This window comes from Alnus glutinosa, chromosome 9, assembly GCF_958979055.1.
Source record: "Alnus glutinosa chromosome 9, dhAlnGlut1.1, whole genome shotgun sequence".
Lineage (NCBI taxonomy): Eukaryota > Viridiplantae > Streptophyta > Magnoliopsida > Fagales > Betulaceae > Alnus > Alnus glutinosa.
This window is the reverse complement of record NC_084894.1, coordinates 9,562,176-9,583,645: the sequence shown is the minus strand read 5'-3', so window position 1 is coordinate 9,583,645 and position 21,470 is coordinate 9,562,176. Positions and strand designations below refer to the sequence as shown.

At 33.1% G+C, this 21,470-nt stretch overlaps 1 long non-coding RNA gene across 1 annotated transcript; it reads right to left on the bottom strand.

Moving 5' to 3' along the window:
* Positions 1–3,506: 3,506 nt before the first annotated feature.
* LOC133877155 (uncharacterized) lies at positions 3,507–7,735 on the bottom strand. Its single transcript, XR_009901666.1, has 3 exons — positions 6,443–7,735; positions 4,740–4,855; positions 3,507–3,560 (listed from the first exon to the last, which is right to left on the bottom strand). It is a non-coding gene; the product is annotated as an uncharacterized LOC133877155 (long non-coding RNA).
* Positions 7,736–21,470: the final 13,735 nt, after the last annotated feature.

The following is a 21,470-nucleotide window of genomic DNA, read 5'->3' as shown; positions in this document are numbered from 1 at the left end:
GTGTGGCCAAAGGGTGGCTGCCAAACCACCCATTTTCTTCTTCTTTTTTCTTTTTTTTTTCTTATTTTTTTTTAGTTAAAAAATTTTAAAATTTAAAATTTTTTAAGTTTTTTTATTTAATTAACTTTATATATATATATATATATAAAATATTAACAGTGACATGTGTTGTCATTTTATTAATGCTAATGTGACACATTAACGGAATCCGTCAAGTATTTTGACGGAATTTTAGTGCGATGACTAAATTGTTATTTGCTGCCTACATTGAAGACCTTTGAATTATTTTTTATTTCGTAGTGAGTAATTTGTAATTTAGGCTAACTACATGCATTGATTTTTCGTTTATTCTTTTTTTTTTAAAAATTTTTTTTTTTTTTTTTAAGAGAATATGGGTATTATATGAGTCTTTCGACAAAAGTGACCTTTTTGGCGCACTTTGATAGTTTGATGGGCCACATTAGCACATTTAAAAATTCATGAGGGTATTCTAAAATCAGCTATTAGTTCAGATGGGCTTTTTATATTTTTCCCAATATATAATCATATGTAGAACTATATAATTATAGAGAAATGATTCTTTACCACCCAAATATACAACTTTTCACCACCTTGTCTATGTGGCAAGGTGGTCCCCCACTTTATTTTATTTTTTAAAAATTAAAAAACTCTAAAGTTAGTAGGGGACCACCTTGCCACATAGACAAGGTGGTGAAAAGTTGTATATTTAGGTGGTTGTGAATCATTACTCATAATTATAATATATGTATTTATATATATATGATCGTTAAAACTTAATCATATGATTAAGTATATGTTATATCATATTATCATATGATTATATCATGTAATGATTAAGTATCTAATGATCGTTGAATCAACAAGTTTAATACTTAATCATATGATATAATGACAATTCCGATACTTAATCATATTATTCATATACAATAACAATTTGATCATAATTGTATAAGATCATGTGGCCATATATATGATTATAAGTGTTATCATTAGAATTTAAATCATATTAATCATATAATTATTAGATCATATGATCATATAATCTAAGTATTATCATTAAATACTTAAGAGATCATATGATCATATAATAATATTTAGATCATCTGATGACATTGTGCCATATGATATATATATATATATATATAAAGAAAAAAGAGAAAAAAAGAACCATTAGATCATATAATCTAAGGATTATCATTATATACTTAGGAATCACTAAATCACATGATCTAAGATCTAAGATGATATGAATTGTTAGATCATCTAATAATACTTAGAATATATCATATGATCTAAGTATTATCGTTAGATTTAGAATAAATATGCTTTATAATTATCAAACTTGTCATAGACAATATTATCATATGATTCATTATATGATTTTGGTTAATAATATAAGGAGAACACATGTTCTTCTTAAGTCCTCCCAAAATTAATGTAGCTTTAAAATCATCATTAAATCAAAATTCAATAGTGATCTATCGCACAACTATTGATTATTTTAAAGCCACATCAATTTTGAAAGGACTCAAGGAGGACATGGTTCCTCTTTATAGTATTACTCATGATTTATTATGATGTAAGTATCTAACAATTCATAATCATACTTAGATACAATGATTAAGTATCTAGATTAAGTATTTAAGTATCTAGATTATGATTAATTATCTAAGCATTTAGATTATGAATTATTGTATATATATATAATTACGAAAATATATATAGAAAAAAGAAAAGAAAAAAAAGAACAAGATTAAATCTCCACCATAACAAGACATATTGTATTGAACACAACCTCATATTTATAATCATATAATATTGGTTGAAAACTTTTATACGCACATGAGATGTAAATTAGGTACGTGATTGTCTTGAATTTTGATAATGAGATTTTTTTTTTTTTTTTTTTTTTGGGCAAGTGAGGAAGATTTTATAAAATATTTAAAAGATCTTTTAATTAGTATGCTTCATATTAATATCAATGTTACTATAATATAATATAACTCTACAAATTAATATGTAAAACTTTCATCTCCTTAATAAAAATAAATAAATATATAAATTATGTTACTCATAGCTACCTACAGAAATTAACATTAATCCCCACTATTGCTACTCACTTTAACAAGAAGATTAGTAAAAAATTATGTGGACCTACCACTATCTTTCATGTGTCCACCTTACCCAAGCACTTAACGCAGACCGCACACGTGTTGGGTGCACGGGAACCAGCCGGTCTCCTATTCTTCCATTGGATGGTTCACCAAACACAAAACCGGCTATAGCCTGCACCTCTTTAAATTGTGCCCGGTGAAAGATATATATTATTTCAATCAGACATTGAACCACACAACACACTGCCGCGTGTATCTTCTTTTCTTCTACCTTATCCTTTTGCCTACCCCAATCTTCCATATTCCTTATATTTTCATATCTACACCAACATAACTCTATATCGTTTTACATTCTCTCTTCTTTTACCTTCTAAAACTCTACTGAAAACACAAAACGCCACACCCAACACATACATTCTGAACTTGTTTCTGTCTCGTTGCTAAAAAAAATAAAAAATAAAAATTGCTCAGTGTCTCGGCGCCAAGAGTTGTCGTGTCCACTCACTCTTGGCAGTCTTGAGTAGTTAGGTTGCCACAACAGAGGAAGAGACCATAGTAGTGAAAGAAGCGCCTTGCCGAGCCGAATACTCGATAAGGCACTCGGCTTGGCAAATAGGCAAACTCGAGCTCGAGCCCAGATTCTTGGCTTGTCACAAGCTTGAGATAGAGATCGAGAAAAACATAAAAATAAAAAATAAAAAAACCGAGCTCGTACGGGTACTACTCGCCCGAGCTCGGCTCGTTTACAACCCTTTTACTTTTGATCAAAACCCACTTAATTCCCGAGGATGGTGTTTGTGTCTCCTACTATTGCTGAAAAACCTAATCATAGGTCAGGCTAGTTCGATATTTTTTGCGACTTAAGGGGATAATTTTAAATGAGATATTTTTATATTTAAATAATAAATAATATAATTGTTTTAATTTGAAAATTATTCTTATCGCCTTTAAGATTCAATGTTATATTGCTCATAGCAAATCTATATAATTCTTTTTTTCTTTGAGTTTCAATTAATGTTTTATTTTTCTATTTTTAAAAGTTTTTTATATATCCAAATGCATATTTTTAACAACATTAATAATAAAAAAATAGGGTAAATGTCAAATAAATTCCTGAGTCAACACGCGATTTGAATTCAGTCCCTCATTGTTTAAAAATCAATTTTCGCACCTTAAGTTTGTTGCGGAAGGACTGATTTCAAATCTACGACAAACTTAAGGTACAAAATTTAATTTTTAAACAGTGAGATACTTATTTCAAATCGCGCGTTGACTCAAGAATTTTTAGACATTTACCCAAAATAATATTTGTAAATAAAAGAAATATCATCTATGATATAAAACTATAATAAAAGAAGAATAGAACCTGATTTTTTGAAGACCTTTTAGCTTCCCTTCGTAATAATATCATCTAATTCTCTCAATCTACACAAACAAAGACAAATTTCCTTAATAATTAGTAACCATTGACTAATTATACAACGTAACAATTTACTATTATAATTTCAAATGCTTAGTATTATTAATTTAAGTTTTTGTTGACAAAAAAAAAAAAAAAAAAAAAAAAGCATAATACTATTTTTTTTTATAAAAAATTTTATTATTCAACAAAAACATAAATTTTTTGTTTTTTTTCTTATGGTAGTTAGTTTTTGTTTACAAAAATGTAAAAAAAAAAACTAGAAAAATGACCGAAATTACAATCACAATGACCAAAATAAAATAAATAGGAAAATGTACTTTTTCCACATCCACACATTCTTTATGAAATAATTTTTTTTTTTTTTTAAAAAAATAAAGGAGGTAAAAGTGGGGCTGTTCTAGAGCCACAAATTTTTGTCTTATCTCTTCTTCTTGCCTTCACGTTTAAGTTTGATTACAAAACTTTTGAAACGATTTAAAAAAGAGCCATAAACATCATAGTCGAACTCTCAGTACAAAATAATAATAATAATAATAACATAAAAAATCCGTTTGGATTCCGTCCATTTTTTTAACGGCAGTCCATGTCACCCTGCTTAAAATGCTAACACCTTTGTCATGAATCCTACGTGGGGGTGTATCACAGATGATGCACATGCTTTTACTGCTACATAGGACAAAGAAATTATTAAAAAATTGCACTTAAAAAAAAATTAGAAAGAAAATATTGAGTGTGGGTAGCCACCCCCATTTTGGCCATAAGGTGGCCGGCCACCCCCATTTTGGCTAAGGGGTGGCTCAAGCCACCCCTTATGGCCAACTAGGGGGTGGCCAAAACCACTCCCAAGGAGCCACCCCCAATTGGCTTGGGCATGGGTTCGGCCACCCAAGATCGGCAGGCCTAGGGGTGATTCGGACACCCCAAGGGCCAACCCTTTTAGGGTGGCCGAACCACCCCAAGGGCCATGGGGACAGGTGTCAGCATTTTAAGTGGGGTGACATGGACTGCCATTAAAAAAAGGACAGAATCCAGACAGAAGTATCAATTGGTTTTTTTCATTAAAGACAAGTACCAATATGGTATTTAACCCCCCCCCCCCCCCCAAAAAAAAAAGATTAAAAAAGTAGTAGCTCTGATTACCCCATCACAGTTGTTAGTGTCTCAGTAGTGGTTGTTTTTACCTTGCGTCATGCGTGTGAGAGATTGCCGAAGGGAGAGGCAGAGAGGCTGGAGGTGAGAGCTGGCGGGTGGTCAGAGGACGAGCTCCTCGCGGTGGCCTTGGCCTTCTACCTCATGGCTGTCGGAGAAAATTGTAGAGCATTTCAAGGAGTGATTTTGGTAAATTTCTTAAGAAATATTGTTGAGCGAATAATAGTTGTGTGTGTGTTTGTGTGTTTTTATTTTATTTATTTTATTTTTTTTTAAGGTTTGTGTTCTAGAGTCTCCGAGAGACAATGCACTGTTTTTTTTTTTTTTTTTTTTTTTTTTATGGTTTTTATGGTTTTTATTTTATTTTATTTTTATTAATTGTTGTGTTCTTAGGCCTCTAACTATTGATTTTTTCGATAGAAGTTAAAGAGTCTCCAACTAAGAGATCATGCTTCTTTTAGTTTTATTTTTTCAAAACCGTTGTAGACTATACTTAGGCTTTTTACTCTTTTCAAACAAATCTGTTTTTGGAGCCTTATTCGATTGGGGGCCTTAGGTGACCGCCTAAGTTGCCTAGTGGATGAGCCAACTCAATCTTAACTCTAGTCCTAGAAGTTTAAAAAAGGGGATGGGAGTCTTAGTGTATGAGAGACATAAGAAGTTTGATAAAGGTGCTACGTCAAAAAGAGTGCAAACCCAAGTGCAGGCTTTCACAAATAATAAATTCTCAGTAAGTACGAGGTCGATCCACAGGAAATAGTAGATACTACGTAAAATTCATATTATTGTGCAGAAAAGTAAATTGAATTGATTTTTCCACCAAAAAGTGGAGCAATAGAGAGATGGTAAACTAAAAGTAAATTAACTAAACTAACTGAATACAAATAGAATTAGAGAAAATTAATGGAAAACGCTAAGGTTTCAGAGATCCACCTAATATTATATTACGTATTCCTAAGACATATTTTTAACTCAACTAGGTAGTGAATCAACTCTTCTAATCGGAAGATAGAACAGTTAGATACAAATCAAATATAAAATAAATCGAACATGGGTTGGTTGAGAATTTGATTTCAAAAACATGTTACAATAAATTAAGAATTCAATATATTTTGAATTATAACAAATCAAACAAAGTAAGTATTTGATATAAACAAAACACTGCTTCTTCTTTCTTTTTATTCTTTTGTAATTCCTACAAAGCACAATCTCTTGCATCAATATATCATTTAAGCTTAAGATTAATAATTGAACAATATTCTACAATTAAATATAAAATGTAAGAATTAAATCATAATAAGGTATAATAATGTTTCTTTTAATAGGAAAAATATGCACTTTTAAGCTATTATCACAAGGGAAACATGATAGGAGTCCTTTGAGGCCTAGAGTTCAGGATGTCATTGAAAACCTTGATACAACAAAAAGGGTTGTAATGGTAAACCCAATAAGACCACAACACGCAGCGGAAAACAAACAACACAACCACAAAAATTTATCACATAAGAAAATAAACCTGCAAGGTTAGTTTAATGAAGTGAACAAGATAAAACATTCATCAATAAATCATCAACAAAACATAACACAACATATTTTTTTTGTTGATAAAGACAAAAATCCTTGCACCAAGGAAAATAAAAATAAAAATTCTCTAGGGCAGCCAAAACCCAGGATTCCACTAATAGCAAAGACCACACTACCACATATATGTAAATTATAGTACCAGTAACCTTACCATATACCATTATAGGATGATTTGTTCTTCACACAGTCTCTACTCCAACAAGTCCCATGTTGGCCAAACTTCATCTAGCCAAATTCTTATTGATCCCACTAACAGACTATTGTGTTCAGTCCTAGCACGTTGTCTCCTTGTTGATGTAGTGTAATAACAGCACTCTGTTTGCTTCTTCAACCCTCCAATTGATCCATACAATGATCTCTTGGAGTTCCATCTTCAAGTGACTTGTGTAGTGTCACACCAAGCTCTTCGAACCCGATCTCTCACAAACTCTCCTTGGAGTTTCTCTAAAATTTCGTGTGCCTGAGAGATGAGAAACTCTGGAAAGAAATCAGTCTTTAAATAGAAAACTGTAGTCATGCAATAGTGGCGTCCAGACGCAACTAGGGTTTTGTAACCCTAATTGCCCTGCTTGTTCGGACATGTAGTCATTCCCGTCCAAACATGCCTCTTCCATATCTACGAAGTTCGCATTGTTGTATGGACATCCCTACCAACGGGATGTTTTTGGAACCCCATCTGTCTGGACATGTCCTTTGTCCGTGCGGACACCATTGAACCCGAGAAAATAATGTTTGCATGACCGTCCAGACACTTCAGGTATCAAGTTCTTTCTGGATGAGCCTTTACATATGGTTGTTCAGACTTTGCTTCTCCATGTCTGGACATCTAGCTCTGTACTTGTCTTCTTTCAATAGCATCTTCCTATTCTTTGATTGCAAACTTAAGTACGAACTACCCTTTTATCCACAAAACATAAAATAAAGTTTTTTACACTGAATGAGCCAATCTATAAAGCCTAACAAACTCCCCCTTTGGCCATTTGGTGACAAAACCATTACAGACACGTATGAGTTACATATATTCCCCCAAGACTAACCTATTCTATAAAACCATAAGTAGATCAGAGCCAGCTTGAAGTACCTTCAGTGATAACCTAAAACACTCAACAAGCTCATTACTCGCATAGGGATAAAGATGGTTATATATAAACAAATCATTCAATAATATAACCATGTCACAAACCATATAAACTCTCCCCTATATCCATGGCATATAACTCAAAACATATATACTCAATCAAATATTTGACTTATATCTCCCTGTACATAAGGCAACAACTCAAACTGAACAATCAAATATCTCAAATAATTTCTCCCACCTTTTTGCCACCGAGGGACTAAGGTTAAAATCAACAACTTAAAACAACATGCCAATATTCACATAATATATCATGAAAACAACCAAACTATATGGCAAACAAGTCATGATCAAGTCTATGCAATATAAACCAAGGGGTCATATCAATAGAGATAAATAACCAAGTGATCACACATCAACCCTCTGCATCTGTCGGCTTGGGCAAAAGAAAAGAAGAGGGAGATGGGGGGAAAGAAAGAAAATTGGGGGGAAAGAAAAGGGAGAGGGGGCGGGGGGACCAAATAAGTTCTTAGCCCCTTCTTGTTTTTCTTTTGTTTTCCAAATTCCAAATAATGAGATAAGTGGATAAGATATATCCCAAGAGTAATCCATAGCTTGACACATGGCTTTGGATAAGATTTCATTTTTATTTTAAACCTCCAAGTTTTCTAAACTACACTACTAACCCCACTTTATTTTCAATTCTACCAGTTGTTAATTAAAATTTGACCCCTATTTAACTTAACTATAGCTTACCCTTACAAATACTCATTTATCACACTAGATCTTATCATTATTGTTTTATTATTCTAATACCATTAACTCTCTTTTAACTTGTTTTATTTATTAATTAATTAATTAACTAGTAGCAGCTTTCTTTAGATTTTCCTTAAATTCAGGAAACTAAACTACTTTTTGCTTCCCTATTCAAATAAACTCCACAATAATTTTCCTTATCATTTCCTTATATCATTTAAATATTCTTTAAATTAAATGATAGGGGAAAGTGAAAGGAAAGAGAAAGTCATTGAAATCTTCTTTCAAATAAATGCTATAGGAAAGAGAGAGGAAAGAGAAAGATTTTTTATATTAAAAAGGGAAAAATACACTCTACCCTACCGAAGTACAACCACTTTTGCGTTGCACATGACTTTTAACCTCTAAACACCCAAAAATGCCAACAGGGGAAAATACACTTTACCCCTTCCCCTTCAAAGTATGATCACTATTGCGTTTTAGCTTCCAAAGTTAAAAAAGTGACTTTTGACCCCCACAACTACCAAATTGTGACAAGTTAGCTCATTTGTTAAGTTTCAGCCACCCCCATTTAGCCATTTGAGGGTGGCCGAACCATCCTCAATTTTTTTCCCTTTTTGTTTTTTGTTTGCGTTTGTTTTGTTTTTAAGGTTTTTTTTTTTGTTCTCTTTTTCTTTTTACACTTTACACCATGGGCATTTTTGGGAGTTTAGGTGGTTAGAAGTCACTGTGATACACGTGACAGACATTCCATCTAAAACGATGAAAAAACTTAACAGATGGGTTAATATGTCATAGTTTGGTAGTTTGTGGGAGTCGCATGCCACGTTTTTGGAATTTTACTTGGTTAAACATCACGTGCAACACACATGACTGACATTCCGTCTAAAAAGACTAAAAAACTTAATGGATTGGCTAACTTGTCACTATCTGGTAGTTTTTTGGGTCGAAACTTTAGAGGTTGAAACGCAAAAGTGGTCATACTTCCGCTGGGGGGGGGGGGGGGGTAAATGTATTTTTCACATATTAAAATAATGTTATGGGAACCAAAAGTGGCACCCTAGACTTTTGGTTCCCTTGGTTTATGGTACACCATGCGAGTTTATTGAAGATTTTTTTCAGGATTTTTTCCTACTTTTAGGGAAGGGAATGAGATTTAGGAAAGCTGTTGCTAGTGATCTAACAAAAAACAAATCAAAACACAAATTGATTACCTTAACATAGGTAATGCACATCAAGGGGTGTGTGTGTGTGTGTCTCAAGACATCAAGCTTGGGTCAAAACACAGTCTATGTGAGAAATTCCTCACAACCGTTCAACTACTTGTACAAGGATCGAATGCTCATGATGATGTAATGCATGGAAATATTCATATAGCATACAATTAAAGCATCACACGTCAAATCCAAGGCATAAAATATGGATTATTGTAGGTTTGAAAACATGCCCCACTTTAATCAATCACTTAACATGAGGAATTGTACACAACCATTTGCAAAACACAAGCATGGTTTTGAGATCGCAATATTTCAATCGATTAAGTTTTCACATAAATTCTTTGAACACATGCTAATCCGAAAGCATTTTTTGAAATAACGCATAGATGTAATCTTTTGATTGCAGTAAGGTCTCACTCTTAAATACATCAAAGTGAAATTCACTTTGCAATTGAGTTTGCAATCCTCTCAGGATTTAGAACAAATTTCATAGGAAGTCTTGGAGTTTCACGTCATTCAGAAGTCACCGCTTCATTTGATCAAGATAGATAATCATGATTGAGGTATTACAGTCTTAGCAAATGGAATGCCCAATTCCATTATTGAATCCGAACATTAAATTGTAAACTACAAGGTTTATTGTTTAAGATCTTCTGTGAGATAATCTTGTTAGTCCCACCATAGACTATATTTTATGCAATCTAAGGACCATTAATTTATATGTATATCATAAATAACAATCACAAAGGATAAACATGTAAATAGGTTATATGCCTAATGCTCATAAATATATTAGTAAACAAACATCTTTATTCTATTTAAATCAAAATGTCTTACAAAATAATTGGGATTTAAGGCAATATCCCTAACATATAATTTAGAAAATAAACAACTTTATTTAAGAAACCAAAATGTCATACAAGAAAAATTGGCTTTTAGGGCATAAACCCTTACAAGAGTTACATAAATAAAACAAGCAATAAAACAAGTAGCTTTTATCATAAAATCCAACTATCCAAGATCCCATGCACCAACATGTAATGCCATCTTAAATACCCTGAAACCACCAATACAAATTAAACAAATGAGACAACCTTTGTGTATATATATTATATAGCAGGGGGAGTGGGGGAAAAGTCATAAAGTGGTAGAGAAGAAAAAATAATATAATAAAAAAATACGAATTATGATCCTTTCATTGCCATCCTAAAATGTATAAAATTTTTAAGTGTTATTTGACAATGTACGAGAACATTTATCCTCATATATTGCATAACAATATCTTCTCCATAAGTTTGTGCATTCATGTCGTTAAGAGAGAGCTAGAGAAGTAGTTGGGAACCTTTTATTAACCTTAGAGCTCATCAATTCTAGATATAGACACTTAATGCTTGGTGATTTGCTCTTCAAAGCAATCTAATAAACATGCTACATTACTGATGCCCTTATGGTTCAATTCCCCAAAACAATAATGTATGCAGTGTTTCATAATAGTGGAATGTTTGTGTTTAGGAACTTCAAGATGTATTGGTTTTTCGAAAAGGCATTGAAAAAGATTATGGGCAATACACTCCTCCAAATCTGTTACTTCTATAAATTTCGCACATTTTTCAAGTGTCTTTACAAGGCAAATGTGATTATGACATAGCCATCATATGTTAACTCCCAATCTAGAAATTAATTCTCTTATATGGACGTCAAATACATAAATTCTCTTATATAGTTGTTTAATAATTGTAGGCTTTTGAAATATGATAATATTCTAGTTAAATAACTTTTCTTTCAACTAATGTCTTTTGCTGGACCATAAGGTTTTACAATATTTTTTTTTACTCAATTAGTATGTCAATATTTGCAAACGTCAACTACAATGAAGAAATAATGTAAAAGAACAAGTGAAGAGGTATCATCCATTCTAGTTAAATAACTTTTCTTTCAAGCAATGTCTTTTGCTGGACCATAAGGTTTTACAATTTTTTTTACACAATTAGTATGTCAATATTTGCAAACGTCAACTACATTGGAAAAATAATGTAAAAGAACAAGTGAAGATCAGGTATCATCCAATATTCACAACATGTTAGATCATAACCTCCATTTGAACAATATTTTGAAAGAAATTAGTAGTTTAGAAGAAGTTTTAATTATATAATATTGGAGTTTATAGAGTTTAGATAATCACAAAATTCATTTTATACAAAGGGGATATAAATGGTGAAAATTACAAGTGAAACTGACATGTCAAAATGCCCACATTTATTGTAAAAGACGGCGAATAAAAGAACAAACAAATAAATTCTTAAAAATGATGAAGAAAGGGTTAAATACGATAGGAATCCACATGCGACAGTATTAATTTGCTAAAATAATTTGCAAAATTAATCGAAAAGTTAGTTATTCATAATAAATTTAATTATTTTTACATCAGAGTAATGCAATATGCAAGGCTCATATTCCCCTCTTATGCCCCCAAAGGTGATTTGACTTTTAAAATCATCATTGAATCAAAATCCAATACTCTTTTCTCTCAAATTCAATGATGATTTTAAAAGCTAAGTCATCTTTTAGGGGATATGAGTCTTGCATATAGTATTACTATTTCAAATATATTGTCAAAATGCCTTCATTGCCCCTATTCCTTTGTATTCCTCATGATCATAGTATATAATTCTTAACCTTTTAAGAAATCAAAGGAGCAACAAGACAATATTTGAACCTATGTCTCAAAAGGGTAGCTCAGTCGGCTGGAGACCACGCCTCATAAAGCGGAGGTCACTAGTTTGAATCTCCCCTCCCCCCTCTTGTGTGGACATGTCAAAAAAAAAAAAAAAAAACAATATTTGAACCTACATATAAATAAGGGTGGTATTTACATTAAAAGGAAAAGAATTACTCACAATAGCTGTAACAATATGATAGCCACAAGAGCTTCCATTAGGTTGCTTCATATTAACATATAGGAAAAAAAAAATTTTAAAAAATAACACCCATGCACTTTGACTTCGGTATCAATTTAATCCATACATTTTCAATTTGAACAATTTACCCCTTACTCATTAGATATGTGATAAATCAAAACATCAGTTAAAAATTATCTCTTAAATTTAATGGAGTTAGATATTAAATAATATGTATATCCTTTATTGTTTATTCAAATTATAAAATAGTCATTCTTTCCCATATAATGCCTTTTACAAGCCTTAATTGTAACCATATCAAATTTGGGGGGAAAATACACCTACCACCACGATGATAGCTACCCAAACTATTAATTGTGGCATTTGACCCCCTTGAACTACCATTTCCTTCCGATTGACACCCTTTATTAGTGTTTGATCTAAAATGGGCAAAAAGTTGCACACTTGACTTATACAGTTTACTTGAAATGTCCATTTTATCCCTCAATCAAATAAAAGATTAAAAAAGAAACTGACGGCCGGGTTGAAGGGGCTGCCAGATTGGGTTTTCGTGGTTGGCTAAATCACCCCCTCAACCCTATGGGATGGTTCGGCCACCACCTTAAGGATCTCAGGGTTGCCTGAACCACCCACCGTAGTTGTGAGGGTGGTTTAGCCACCCCAAAGTCAGTTTTTGGAAGTGTCCAAACCATCTCCTCAACTAAAATGTAATGCCCCTAAAACTAATTTAATGGGATAATTAACTTAGAGAGTCGTTGGTAGTGCTTCCCAAATTAATTAACTTTTAATTAATTGAAAATACTACCATGTAACACATATAACAGTGAATAAAATAATGGAATGTAGAAAAATATGATTTGAGCTACAACTAACACCTCAATAATATCTCTTAAACAGTTACCACCCAAAAAACATAAAAGATAACAACAGCTTGCTAACTACAAAACAACACTATTGAGATACATAAACACTAAAATTACAAAAAAAAAAAAAAAAAAAAAAAAAAAAAAAAAGCACCGCCTCAACAAGACTTCACTTCACATCCTCAATCTTGATGAAAGACTCTAACTTCCAACTTGCGCTAGCACCTGCTAAAATTGTAAAACAAATGAATGTTTTATAGGTATAAATAAAGCAGTTGCGTAAGTCCATGACTTAGTAAGTTATCATGGAACTAAGCTCATGTAGTGTGCCTAATTTTATTACAAAAAAAAAAACACAAAACAAAACAAAAGAATGTTTACGGAATTTCAAGGGTTTATATAAATTCATTTTGAAAACTTGTCATCTCTACAATTATGCTAACAAGAAACATAATGTGTTTATGAAATCATTAAGGCGTAGCCCTAGAGACAACATATTTCAGTTTTGAAATAGGAAAACTTGCTAATGAGAAGAATAGTTTATAATATGTACAGTAGTGGTCATACATGTCCTGGCCTCTATATGGTCTATTTGTACCCATAACCTTTCACGGTAGGGTTTTTGTGTCCCAAGGGACCTCTTATAACAGCCTAACTTATAATTCTCTATAAAAGTCGAGACATTACTAACTTATATTACCTAATCAAAGTATATAAAACTAGCAGCGAAATAAAATTTAGGTTGAACATCAGAGATGCTAAATATACATCTATTAATAAATAATTTGTGTTGCCATATTACATAAATAATTAAACAACGTTTAGTATAAGTGCCACATGCTGCACTTAATTTTTATTTTTCTTTACATAAAAGTATTAAATACATAACAAAAGAAAACATGTAACTCAAAAGGTAAACTAATCAGCATTTGTCTAATACAAAATAGAGGCGATCTTGCCGCCTCATCCATATCATCTGAAAATATAAATTAGACTCCAAACAACACCTAGAAGGGGGGTTGAATAAGTGTATGATATATAATGCGGAATTCAAAATTTAATCAACCACAAGCAAACAATAACCAAAATATGGAAAGCAATAAAGTAATTGACATAGATATTTGGTGACAAAATGGAAACTCTTTGAACTCAAAAGGAAAAACCACTACGGGGTAGCCAACCCAAGAAATCAATCTAATAATGAAGAATTCACGAATTACAAGATGTTAATACTCACAAAACCTTTGCAGTCGTCACACTTTTGAATTACAACAAGTGATTCACTTGTCTGCTTCTCTCCTAGAACCTCCGGAGAGTTCTTCTTGATTTCCTTAATCGGAACTCTGATTGGCTTCAATTGTTCAAGGTTAATGGTTAATCAATAACCAAAACTCTAAGAGAGATTTAACATTAACAGTCCAGGTCTAACACCCTCTCTTAGCACACTAAATTCTAGAATAGAATCTTTAATAAATCTGTGCATGGAAGTCCCTTTAAATAAACCTCTGAAGAAAACCTAGTTTGAGTTGGAATAGGATTTCAAAACAATTTGCCTAGATTTTGGGTACTATATTGCATGGCAATTTTGAAATAGTAAACTTTCGAATTAGGGAAAATCTACTTGAGAGATATTTGTTTCCGTTTGTGTTAGCTTTCCAACACCGCTAATTTCACCGCAATTAGATACTTGAGCCAAAAGTTATGGTTAAAATATGGAGACGTACTCAATCTGAAATTGACAATTCCAACTTTAACTCCACTTAATGAAATTCCGATTTGCTCCTTTCCTTGATTGATTAGGCTTAACCACATCTTCTAGGTCTTCCAATTTGAGTTGGATTCAGTCTTGGAAAAAAATTCTTCACCAAATTAACAAGTAGACTAAAACTTACAACCAAATAAGTTTTGAAACCGAATTTACCAACACTAAAAACCTAACATCATCCATAGTTACCCAAGCAAGCTATGGATCCTCATCCTCCTCTTCCTACCTTTCAACATTATCTATGTAATTATGGGGAGGCGGATAAGTGAGTCTACAGTCTTAGTAAGTATAAAACTTCCTTTCCTCTTTTTTGTGAGCCTGGTTTTAAGAAAATATTTCTATAAGTGATTATAATAATAGCTACATAAATTTTTGTAGAAAGAGTTGATTTTCACATAAAAACCATAGAGGATAAAACAAGCATGGTAGAGTTTGTTTAATATTATATAAAAATTTCTTTGACTTTTCTCTTAGATAGGTCTTTACTACATATAACCTTTGCTAGCTATAAACATATACACATGTCCCACATCCCACACCACGGAACTTATGCATATGTATATATCTAAAGCAAGAAAACAAACATAAATTACCAATAAAACATATAAATCCTCAAATAATGCAGTCTCTTATTTTCTTCGTAATGCTTCAGTTATTTTCCCCTGAAGCTTAGGAATTACGGTTCTTTTCCCTCGTAACTACAAGCATTATGATTCTTAACCCTCGTAACTACAGGTTATCCATTAGTATTCAACATAACATTATCAATTTCTTTATTCACATCATTATGCAATAGTATGCACTATCGTTATTCTTTTACAAATCTTTTCTTTCTTTCTTTCTTTTTCATAAATCATGCAATCTCATGACATAATCATAAAACAATTCATTTTATTTTATAAATAATTGATAATAAAACGTCTTAAAACATGTGAAACTATCAAAAGTACATATAATCATATTACTGTATAAAATAATCCAGCTCAATTATAAAACAAATATCAAGTTTTAAAAATATGTATCAAGTCAAAGTAAGTAATATACTTACAAGTTTCCGTAGACTTCTTAAAAAGGAAACTTTGCTTCACCGAACTCTGCATTTTTATTTTGCGCTCACAATTATCAGTTTTATATTATTCTTAGAAAAATAATAAAACATCTATTAATTATTATTTTCTTATCTTTTGATTGAAAATAGGCATCATAACGATATATACACAATTATTAAATATATCCTAAGCATTTTATAATAACTTTTTTATTTTTGACACGTCCACACAAAAGGGGGAGGAGGGATTCGAACTAGTGACCTCCGCTTCATGAGGCGTGGTCCCCAACCGATTGAGCTATCCCTTGGGGATAGCATGTTATAATAACTTTGTGGGGGTTCATTGCAATTTTTTAAATATTGGAGGGAAAAAAAAAGGGTACAACTTTGCTGGGGTAAATGTATTTTTCCCCTTTTTTTTATGTTGGTTTACTAGTTTGCTACACTGTGACATTTTTTACTAGATTCATATATCTAGTTGCTTGTCTTTCCTTTGTCATTTGGTGACAAAATATGGGAGAAATTTGGGGGATTTCTTGTGTGATATGCCTATGAAAGCTAAAGAAGCCGAGGTAGCCTACTTAGATAAGGGAAAAATGTTTGCTTGGATGACTGTGTGAAGCAAGTCCAAGACTTCCTTGAGGAATCAAACTTTCATCAAGCTTGTTCCTACTTACTATCATTGTGCCAAGATTGGTCACATTAAACCAAACTGCTTTCAATTGAAATTACAAAGACCTTGGGATAAGAAAGTAATGTTTGTACTCTCGTCATGTGGTAAGGTTAAGGAAGCTACCATTAAACCCTATGTGATTAGACCTACCTAGATCAGTTGGTCCTTGGCATGCCTAGGATTGAGGTTCATGCATACTCATATGCATTCTAGATCATGCTATTTTTATTGCCTTCATGCATTCTTTTTGGTTATTTATTTTTGCATGCATTGCATTTAGTTTTTCCTTCTTTGTTTCTTCTGTTTTCCTATTTTATGTGTCTTGCATTAGTTTGCATATTTACCTTTTTTGCGTTGTTCTTCGTTTTTTTTTTTTTAAAGAAAGGAAAAAGGTTTGTGAGATTGTCACTTCCACAAAAGGTTTGGAGCATCAAATTCTCAATTGTTTTTTTATGATTTGGTATCACATATTTTGATGTATGTATGTATGTGAATTTGACAAGAGAAGTCGATAATCTTGATGGAATGTGAGTGCTTATTTTATGTTGCATGATTGATGTGTCATCTGAATCATATTTTGGTTAATGCAAACTATTTTGATTCCATCTGCTTGAGTTTCGCTGCATGGGTGTGTGTTTGGTAGGCAACCATGTGAACCTAGGACCAAAAACTCCTGCACCCTAACCTAGAACTAAAAGCACCGTTTGAGTAAAAAAGACAATTCCAAAAAATTGTAAAACAATGAAAAGTTGTCTAAGTGTGCTTGTCTTGTCCCTATAGAAATAGTTGTGACCAAATTCATTGTGGAAATAGACAATCACAAAGGAAAATGATTTAAGCTTTGTGCTTATGTTTAGAGGGAGTAGATAGGATGCGGGTGTCTAGGCCCTAGTAAGAGGATTTGACTTTTAACTCAATGAGTTATAAACCTTTCTCGTGAGGCACTTTTTGGCATAGCCAACCTCCGCATCAAGTAAGGTTCTAAACTTGATTGTAGAATCTTGCACACGCACACAATTCATGAATCAGTTGATGATATCATGATTGCTTTGTGTCATTGGTTTTATGTCCATCAAGTGATTTAACATGTCATATCATTTTTACACATTTTAAAATTTTGTTTGATTAATATTCATAAACCACTAGAGTATTTTGATGGAAATTATGTTAGTGCATTGTGATGGGCATTACACTCAGGGGTAGTGTTTTGTTTTGGATAAAAATTGAAGAAAAAGTGTTGTTAAAACATTTTTGTCTGGACAACTTACAATTGTGTCCAGACATGGCTTCAAGTGAAACCCTGTTTTTTTGACCTGTCTTGACATGCCCCCTAGGAGCTAAAGCATTTTTTCCTTTTAAAACACAAAAACTTGTCATTTTTCTCTTTTTAGTTTTGAAACTCCCATCCTCTCTCTCACATTACTTGGTCTGGCTTGCTTATAAGTGATTGTTGCATCATACATCCATCCAACCTCAAATCCGATTATTGGTAAGTAAGTTTCTTTCTTGAACTTTACTTTGGGATTTTTATTTTTCATAATCAAAATCTACGTTTTGGATTGGGATTTGGGTGATTCTTGCTCATTGTGTTGCTATGTTTGGTTGATATGAGTCTTTTACAGCATTAATTCATATGTATTGAGGTGGATTTGCATGTTCTCACATGTTGTTGCTTGATTGCATTTTTGGTATGCACATGATATGCTTGATAAAATGCCTCAAAGAAATTTATGTTGCAGTTTGGCTTTGAATCACTTAGTTTTCTCTTATAGGACATTCCATTTATGCATCGTGATTAATTATATGCATTGCAATGTCATGAGATGTGAATTTGCATGTTTTCGGTATTTGAACTCCTTTGTAATTTTGTGGTTGAGTTCTTCCATGATAGCTGATTGTCATGCATTGAGCATATCATATTCAAGCATTATGATGAACACTGATGCACTAACTTGGCATGATTGCATATTTTTGAGTTTTGATTTTCAAAATAGCATAAAACCTTGTTTTGGTTGTTTTGAAATTCCAGCGGTTGTGTGCATTGATAAGGTTTTATGCTATTTTGAAAATCATAACTCAAAAATAAGTAATCATGCCAAGTTAGCGCATCAATGTTGATCAAATTGTATGAATACGATATGCAAATATTAAGCCAAAGCATCCATCAACAAACACATAACACAATATTTTTGTTGACGAAGAGAAAAACCTTGTGCCAAGGAAAAACCTATTCAGAGAAGCCAAAACCAAGATTTCACTTTACTAACAAAAGAACTAACTACAGGCAATAGTAAAACTTACAACCCCTTTTGTAACTTTACCAAGACAATCTGTAGAACGACCCGCTCCTCACATGTCTCAGCTCCAACTCCCTAGTTGGTCGTCCTTCAAAAAGTGAACTCCTTACCAATCACCACATGTAGACTTCAATTGTAGCTTTGATTGTGCAATCACAGCACGATAGCTTGAATTCCCATCCATGAATCTTCACACGAACAAGCTCTTGGAACAACACTCAAGAACCTTGTGTAGTATCACACCAAGGTCTTAGGAATAGACCCTTAATACTCTCTATGGATCTCTATGGAGGCTCTAAAAATCGTGTCTGAGAGATATAGAGAGTTGAGACAAAACGGGCTTTAAATCGCAATCACTCCAACCATATCTACTTATTAAATATAATTATTAATGTTTGGGAGAAATTATTGGATTCAAATATTAATACTATATATTAAAAAAAGTAGTCCATATTGGCCAGATTTTGACAACCAAAATGATGGCGACGATAGGTAGACTTTGACAATTTTCATTGAACCAACCGACTTCAAAAACCAAACTGATACAAACTAGACTATTTTACTCAATTTTGGGGCTTCATTTCTCAAAAACTAAACAAAAAATAAACAAATAAAATAAAATAAATAAATTAAGTGCCTATACCCAATCACGGTAGAGCCATTGAAACCTCCTAGCTACCACCCATTTGCCCATCAGTTGGGTTAGCTTTTCTTGACTTTCTTTTCCTTTTTCTTTTTTTAATTTTTTTCTTTTTGCTCATAACACTTTATATATAATTTAGCCATCTTCTTACGCTTTCTTGTTTATTGTTAAGAAAATAAAAATTTAACAGCATTTGTAGAGCCTTTTTTTTTTTTTTTTCCAAGTTGAATACGGAAGAAGACAGGATATGTTAAGCTATTTGATAGTGAATCATTCCTAGTAATTTGATAGGAATCATTATTATGCCTAGGGCAACAAGTTTAAATGATTACTATAACGCATATCTCCATCACTTAACTAGCTCAATAATGGCTAGGGATGTGCCACATAAAGAATGATGGTGGGTATTCCCTTCATTTTTTTTTTTTTTTTTTTGATTCAAATCTTATAAAAAGAGCCAATGTCAAAGCATTGCAGTAAGAGGTGAAACCCCTACGGGACATATTTGTAAATTCATGCTTGGACAATTGAAAATGAATATGTGTGTGAGTCTATTGGTTAGGCCCAGGAAAATGGGTTTGACTTTTGTATCTCATAGTTGTGCCTAGTTAGCATGTGAGACTCTCTCTCATCCTCACATATGTGTGTCTTGTCCTCGCTTGTGAATCGCTTCACTCACATGACTTGACATGTCTGTGACATTTTACATCGTCTGGGTGTGAGAAAGAGGATGTGCTTATATACAACATGCTCTCTCTAAATGGTATGAGGCCTTTTGGGCTCAAATCCAAGAACAAAACTGTGCGGGCTTGCCCAAAGTGGACAATATCATACCACTTGGAGCGGGCTATTACATATGGTATCAGAGCCGGAGCCTAGCCTGAGATGGGGGGAGCGTGTACAAGCCCATGAGGGTCGCCTGCGAGGATGCTGGGTCTTAAGATGGGGTGATTGTGACGTCTTACATCGCCTAGGTGTAGGAAAGGGAATGCGCTTATATACAACATGCTCTCTCTAAATGGTATGAGGCCTTTTGGGGTAAAATCCAAGAACAAAACCGTGTGGGTTTGGCCCAAAGTGGACAATATCATACCACTTAGAGCAGGCTGTTACATACGGTATCAGAGCCGAAACCCAGCCTGAAATGGGGGGAGAGTGTACAAGCCCATGAAGGTCGCCAGCGAGGATGCTGGGTCCCAAGATGAGGTAATTGTGACGTCCTACATTGCATAGGTGTAGGAAAGGGAATGTGCTTATATACAACATGCTCTCTCTAATGGTATGAGGCCTTTTGGGGTAAAATCCAAGAACAAAACTATACGAGCTTGGCCTAAAGCGGATAATATCATACCACTTAAGGCGGGCTGTTACATATGGTATAGAGCCGAAACCCAGCCTAAAATGGGGGGAGCGTGCACAAGCCCATGAGATTAGCCAGCAAAGACGCTGGGTCTCAAGAGAGGGTGATTGTGGTGTCCTACATCGCCTAAGTGTAGGAAATGGGATGTGCTTATACACAACATCCTCTCTCTAAATGGTATAAGGCCTTTTGAGCTAAAAGCCAAGAACAAAACCGTGCGAACTTAGCCTAAAGCGGGCAATATCATACCATTTGGAGCAGGCTATTACACTTAGCGTTGACATTGCTTCCAATTCCTTGTGTGAGTTTGAAATACCATCATGTGCGCACATATTTAAAATTGATTGAGCTACACTTGCTGATTATTTTGAGTTCATCATTCTCATTTTTTTATGATTATTTATTGTGTGCACTTAATTTGGTTTTGATGGGGTGTCTTTGGATTTTCAAAAGGGCAAAGGGGAAATTAAAAAGATTTTTTTGTTCTTTTGGGCATCACGACGGGACCTTTTGTCATCATGATTGGTTTGTCTGATGTGGCATCTTAAAGTTTCTCATTTC